Genomic DNA, 7235 nt, shown 5'->3' on the forward strand with positions numbered 1-7235 from the left:
CAGTCTCTGGTTTGCTTATGTCATCACACCTTTCCTCACAACCTTGAAAGCAGATGGGTATATTTAACCCCCCCAAAACCAACATCTCCTGACTGCCCACCGTATTCCAGACTCCATAATAGAAAGTTTTATTTTTGTTATCTTATTTAATCCTCAAACCAGGAGCCAGCAAACGGCTTCTGTAAAGGGCCAGAGAGGGACTATTTTAGGCTCTGCAGACCATATGGTCTCCGCCGCAGCGACCCAACACTGCCATTTGCAGCCTTAAAAATAGCTGTAGACAATATGTAAATGAGTGCTCCTGGCTGGGTTCCAATAAAACTTTATTTAGGATAATAGGCAGAAGGGTGAGTTTGCCCTCAGGCTGGTACTTGCTGACCCCTGCTGTAAAGGTCAGGTTAAGTAAGTGAGCTCTATCACCCATTTTGCAGATGAGACAATGTAGCCTAGAGGAGAGATTGAGTAACATTCCAAAGACTGTGGAGGTGGAGGGGGAAATTTAGGTCCGACTTTTAGCCCCTGCAGACAGAAGCCTTTGGAAGCCTCAGGAGGCAGAGATGGAAGGCAGGCACCTTCCCTGAGCCTGCGCCCCCTCCACTGGGACGAGCCTGCCTTGGGCTAGGCACCGGCGAGTGACCTCTCCTCCTGGGCTGCAGTCCTGCTGGGGGCTGCAGTTGGTCTTGTTGTTCCGACTTGAGTCTTTACTAGAAGGTCACCTCTGGAACTTTCTAGAAGAAGACAACAGCTGTTCCGGCTTGGCCAGGCTTTTGGATGATACTCTTGACATATGGTTAGGAGGCACTTACTGATTTGAGTCACTCCGGGTGTGTCTGGGTGCACTTGCCCTGAACCCCGCACCAGGGAGCAGAACCAAAGGTCACAGTCACCACCCGAGCCCAACGTGCGGAGGAGGGCATCTCGCTTCTATCTGTACAGAGGATCTAGTTCTTTCCTGCGCCCTCGGGTCCTCCCTTGCGACCCGAGAGCTGTGGTGAACCTACTTCGAGGGTGAGAAAGCCCAGGATGAGTCACTCCAGGTCAGAGACGGCCACAGAGTGAAAGCTTCCACGGTCAGCCGGGGAGTCCTCATCTCAGGGCCTCTGAGCCGGGACTCCACGCCCTTTCCTGCTGCGGGGCTGCTGGGCTGTTCCGGAGCCTCTTTTCCCCACCGCCTCCGCTGGCAGATCCTCGCCTGAACTTGGCTCAACCTGGCTGCCTTCCAGCCTCAGGCAGCCTCCCGGCTCCCCTGTTCCCTCTCCCTGGCCTCTCCCGGGTTCTCTCCTTAAGCTCTTACTCTTCTCTGGCAGCCAAATGCCCTCTGTTTTATTTTCTCCCCTGGGCGCACTCACAGGATGGAGCGAAGCCCAGAGATTGTTCACTTTCTTAACAGGAGCCACGCTCGGCTCTGCCCCAGCTGCTACACCTCTCAGGAGTGAGATGGGTCCCCAGGCAGATGGCTCAGCAGAGACTATTTTAAGCCCCAGAGTCAGGAGAACAGATCCAGAATAACTCAGTCCAGCCGGGGTCAAATGCAGAGCAGAGCTGCTGGCTGTGAAAGAAACACGACCCTGGATCTGAGGAGTCACCAAGGAAGTCGGCTCCGGGGTTTTCTGGTTAATAAGTCTCCTTCAGCTTGTTTCACAAGTGACTCCGCCACATGATCAGATGCTGCTTCTAAAAAAAAAGAAGAAAAAAATCTTTTTCTAACTTTGCTAATGTCAGAGTTCTTAGTTGACTGTTCCTGGCTGCTACCAGGATCTGTGCCAGGGGAATTTCCGTTTCCCCCTCTGTATCAGTCAGCTTGTTCCAACCGCAGTGCTGTGTAAGAAACCGCCCCAAAGCCCAGCAGCTTGCAGTCATCCGTGGACTTTTGCTTTCCTGAACCTGGTTGACCGTGGCCCTGAGTCCCGGGTGGGCTATCCCTGCTCCCTCTGGCTCTCGTCCCCGCTGCCCCAGCAGCAGGCTGTGGAAACGCAAGAGGCAAGATTCAACCGCACCCTGTGAAGCTTTTGTTTACGTATCTGCTGAAGGCACATGGTCCAAGCCCAGGCCTCATAGTAATGGGCAGGAAGAACAGTGACCCCTAGAGAAGGGTGGAGGGGCTGGAAATCCCATTGCTGAGGTTGTGATGGGAAAGGAGTGGAGAATCAGAACAGTGCTGCTACCCATCCCGCTCGGTAGCCGAGCCCCTGCAGCAGGAGGCTGATGGGGGTCAACAGAGAAATCTGCTTGTTCTTTACCCACCTCCCCAGCAGCTGTGGCTGCTCATCGTTTTTCCTCCCCAGGGACAAGTCCAGGCGATGGCCTGTAGCCTGGCTTCTCCCCTTGGACTGGCCTTGACTCTCTCTGCTCTCTTCGTAATGACCATTTTCCTCCTTCTATCTACTGAATGGCTGCGGAATTCTTCAAACTGGGTCCTCAGAGGTTTTGAAGAACTTTAGGAAGTTTGGAATTGGAAACAGAGAGGAGGAACACAGAGTCATTTAAAGTCCAGAGCCCCTTTATTTGCATGTCTCCATCCCTGCACATAAGTGTGCCTTCGGTTTTAGCAAGACCAGAGAGACGGGCCCCCCTGGGCTTGCTGGGCGTGCCAGCACATGAGATGATTGTGGTCCTGCTCTGGTGGAACCTACCAATCAGGATGATTTTTGCTTAAAATTTTCAAAACCAAAGGAATTAAGTCAGAGAGCATCGGCCACTTTCAAGTCTTAATTTTATTTTTAGAAAATCTTCATTTTTCTAAACTCCCCAGGAGGTAAGTGACTGAAGCATAGAGTCAGGCAGACAAGGCGACCTGGGGTCCCCCAGCTCACTCAAGGAGGGGCCTGTCACCTCCTTCCCACACCTGGAAGGGTTAGTGCTGGTCTCCCACAGGTCATCCTGTGAAGGCCTCCAGGGAAGGTGAACCCATGTGGCCCCAGGAGGAGGATTGTGTCCCCATCACCACTGAAGAGGAAAGAGCTTCAGACCATCCTCCAAGGGGAGGACCAGCCGGGGAGGGCTGGCCTGACGTATTTCCAGGGTGCAGCAAGTGTGCGGGGGAGAATGAGGACACTGATTCGGGTGGGGTCCGAGGAGGACCAGTGGACCTCTGTCACTCAACACGAGCCAGCCGGTCCATTCCCATGTGTGGCATTGTCTGTGTTTAAGTGCCTGGTTCTCAGTCACTCCCTGTGACACCAGGGAGCCCAGTCTGGCTCCCCGCCCCAGGACGCAGGGAGGACATTTCTGGTTGGAATGTGACAGATGTGACCCAAGCGCCTTCCAACCCCAAGTCCAGGGGCGGGACAGTGTCCTCTCCTGCTGCTCTTGGGAGTCCTACAACCTCCACCTTAGTGATCCGCTGTTAATGGCTTTCTGGATGACGAGGATGTGTGGCCCAGTTATTCTGTCTCCATAACCAATGGCCACCTCAGTGCCACTTATGTGAGGGAAGCCATATGAAGGCCCAGTGACCACAGACACACGGCCTCAGCACCCAGCCGAGCTCAGGCCCGTTGCCTGGCCAGGTGAGCTGGGAAAAGCCATTTCATCCATGGTTTGGGGGCTGCTTGTTATTCAGCAATAGCTCACTGATGTGCTTTGCTACGGCAGAGAACCCCCCCAAGTACCCGAGTTCTACTTACTACAATATTGTGAATGGTGATCATTGGTCCACTGAAGTCCTACCTGGGGTGGGCTTATTGGGGGTTTGCTGGGGGCCTGGCGCTGTGCTAACTAGAGCACAGCTCGGAGGGCAAGATATTTGGAATTCAAATTTGCTTTCTTTTACTGACAGACAGTAACCGCCGAGTGGCATTTAGGAAACTGTTCTTTATTCTTGTTGGCATTGCTGGGCATGTCCGTCATTCTAGTGAGTGGGGTGGCTGAGGGGGTTTGCAAACATGAGGCCAGCCCCGGGCAACATGGCTAGACCCTACCTCAGAATTTAAAAAAATAATAATGGAAAAGCTGAGGATGTAGCTCAATGGTAGAGAGCCCCTGGGTTGGAACCCCGATGCAAAATATATACTAAATTATAGTAGCAGCTGAGATGATTAAAAAAAAATCAGCCTGACCTCAAATGACGATTTTACTAATGGTTCCCTGCTGGGAGGGATTTTGCCTTAAAATATGTAGCCTGCAAATGCTGACTGTCACCCTGTCATGGTGAGCAAACGCACCCTCGCCCCCCCACCCCGAATGGCCCAAGCCCAGCCCTGGCTGCCGCCCTGGCCCCGCAGGCGTCCTGCCTGAGAGCCAGGGGACAAGCGTTCTGACACAGACCTGGCTCTCTAGTCCCTGTGCAGTTCCCCGGCTGTGGCCGCTCTGGAAACAGAGCTCCCAGGGACATCAAAAGGAATCTTTCTCAAAGTGCCTGGAAACCGCAGGGCGGGCGGCGTGGTTCCCCCGCGGCAGAGAATCGGCCCCGATGCATTCGGTGGAGATCAAATCGGGTTAAATGCCCCCTTCCAAGGCAGCCTGAAAAATCGCCCAGAACAAGGTCTTTTCATGCGTTAGACCTCGAACGAAGGGCGAGCCTCAAAGCCTGGCCTAGTTCTAAATTTAGATGAGTAATTTTATCCGAGATGGAAGCGCGTGGTGTCTCTGGTGCGGCTTCTCTTTGAGAGCCCGTGGGGGGGGGGGGGTTGGAGGGGGTGTCGGGCTGCATTCCTGCCTTGAGGACTCGGAGGGGACGTCATGTGGCCATTGCTTGGTGAAAAGAGCAAAAGGAAGAGGAGACAGGCTTAAAATGTCAAGTCACATTGTTGGCAGGCTCTGCTCTGAATGCCAGCAACGTCACATGTGCTGTGACAACAGTGAGCCTCAGAGCTGGCTGCCAGAGGGACAACCGGAGGATCCTCCGGCTTCTCTTCTCCTGAAAGGGGTGCTTCCTCTCGGGGGCTCAGTTGTCCGTCTACGATCTCCACACTGGGGGCTGTGATGTGCTCGTGGCTGGCCACCGAAGATGTCTTTCCTACATGTGCTGTGACAGCTGGGATCTGGAAGCTTCCTCAGAGGCCCCTGTGAGAAAGGCTTGGTCCCCGACCATGTGCTATTGAGAGGGGGTGGGGCCTTGAGAGGCAGGGCCCAGTTGAAGCATGTTGAGTCCTTGAAGGGAATCTTGTGACCTCAGCCTCTACTTGTCTCTCTGCTTCCCAGCCACCGAGAGGTAGATGGGCCTCCTCTGTCACACACCCATGCCATGATGCATTTCCACAGGCCCAAGGCCAAAGGGCCAAGTGACGAGGGACAGAAACTGCTAAAACTGTGAGCCAAAGCAAAACTTTTCTCTTAATAAGTTGATGACCTCAGGTATTTTGTTACAGCAACAGAACTGACTTACACACACATGTGCGCAGCTCCCCTCTGATTAAATATCAAGTGGGGGGTAGGATTACCTGAATTCATCCTATTAAATGTAGAAAGACAGCTGATTGGCAGTTGTGTAAGTGTGTTCGTTTAGCAGAAAATTAAGACGAAGGTAACATTAGGATCATGAATGCAGTGTGTTTAGGACTCGGGGAAGGTGAGGGCTGCCTGAGGAGTTCCCTAATGGGTTGTGGGAGTGGCGGAGCCAACTGATGAAGAGCAGAATTAACAGAGACCATTGTTTCTGCTCTCGTTCCCAGCGTAACCTCTGGGGATGGCGGATGTCGAAATGAAGATTTCAGAAGCACCGCACACTCGAGAGGCAGGTCTCGGACTTACCTGCCTCCCTTCTAACCTGAAGAGCGAGGCCTGGGTTTGATTGAATTGCCTAGTAATTCTGTCATGAACCGCACTGCTTTTTTCTCCCTCGAACACATTACGGATGGTAACAAGGGAGTTATTTTCAATCAAGGCATGCTACGACGGGGAGATTTCTCTAACATTGTGATCCCTTCCTCGGAAATCCATTTCAGATTGGCGGATAAAATGTGATTATATTTACACTTCCCTGACACAATTCAGGCAGCAAAATAACAGCCTGCCGGAGACATTTTTCTTCTTCATATTTAGATCTGTCAGTGTTGCCTGCCGGGGGACGGGAGGGGTGGCAGGGGTGGTGGGGCTGGCGATGGGCTCTAGCTGGCGCACAGACAGAGCCGTTGAGGGAGTCGGGTGCCTGTCCACCTCCTCTCCACCTGGGGTTCCTCGAGCGCCATCCTGAAGGGCTCTCAGTGCCACGACACAGCACACTGACCAGTGGGGCCCTGCAGATGGAATCTCTCATTTTGGCCTTGACATGGCCCATCAATGACGCCAACGTGATTCTTTAATTGGCTCATGTTCATGGGGGATGCCTGATCCTTCCGTACCTGCGTAGGTCTCCGTGGCAATGATCTGGGTGTCTGGATTGCAGGGCTGAGATGGTGGCTAGGAATGGGGACAGGGACCCCCTTCGGCAGAGGCCCCAGAGCTCTGGTGTCCTCATCTGTAAGATGAGTGGGCTGGTCAAGGAGGTCACGCAGGCTCTACGTGTGTGACATTCTGGAGTGGCCCTGTCAAACCCAACTCTGGTCTCCGTGGACAGTGGGAAGTCATTGCTCGGGACAGGGTGTGCTTTCGTTTCCATGGGGCTAGAAAGAGGTACGGATCCCTCCTAGTAACCGGTGTTTCTAACCAAACGCAACACTCTCCCAAAAGGAGGGTCCAAAAGACTCCAGGAGGAAGGGGACCCTCCTCTTTCCAGGTCCCCTCTGAGCTCTTGATCTGGGGAGGATATCATCATCCAGAAACAAAGGACCTGGCACCCCTGTTGCTGGCAGTGCCGCAGAGAGACCGCCTGCAGCCAGCTTTCTGTCCCTGTCACAGACACCTGACATATGCAGCTTCTAGAGAGAGAGGAGGTGCCAGCCTGGTGGTTCCCATCCATGGTGGGATGGACCCATTGCTCTCAGGTTCTGGTGGAGGCCCAGATGGCAAGGGGAACCTGTGGTGCAGAAGAACGGTCACCTCCTGGCCAAGAGCAAAAGGGAAAGAGGAAGGGGCCAGGCCTCCAGTCCCTCTCAGAGCACACTGGCAGTGACCTAAGGTCCTTCCAGCCCAGCCCACCTCCCAAAGTCTCCACTGCCACCCTGCAGACCAAGCCTCAAAATACGGTTCATTCAGGACACTCAAGATCCAAAGACGGCCCTTGAAGGACTGCCTAGTCAGCAGGGAGCCCCCTCACCCCAGGCCCCTGCCCCTCCTGGGCCTGCCCACAACCACAGACTGTGGGTCCTCTCACACCACCTTGGCATGGCCCACGAAGGTCACCTTGAACATTCCTC

General features: G+C 53.8%; 1 long non-coding RNA gene across 1 annotated transcript; it reads right to left on the reverse strand.

The window, feature by feature from the left end:
• Nucleotides 1–306: 306 nt before the first annotated feature.
• LOC144367064 (uncharacterized) lies at nucleotides 307–4479 on the reverse strand. Its single transcript, XR_013426270.1, has 2 exons — nucleotides 4267–4479; nucleotides 307–1674 (listed from the first exon to the last, which is right to left on the reverse strand). It is a non-coding gene; the product is annotated as an uncharacterized LOC144367064 (long non-coding RNA).
• Between the last annotated feature and the right edge of the window lie 2756 nt (nucleotides 4480–7235).

The sequence above is a fragment of the Ictidomys tridecemlineatus genome, chromosome 10 (genome assembly GCF_052094955.1).
Source record: "Ictidomys tridecemlineatus isolate mIctTri1 chromosome 10, mIctTri1.hap1, whole genome shotgun sequence".
NCBI classification, from domain to species: domain Eukaryota; kingdom Metazoa; phylum Chordata; class Mammalia; order Rodentia; family Sciuridae; genus Ictidomys; species Ictidomys tridecemlineatus.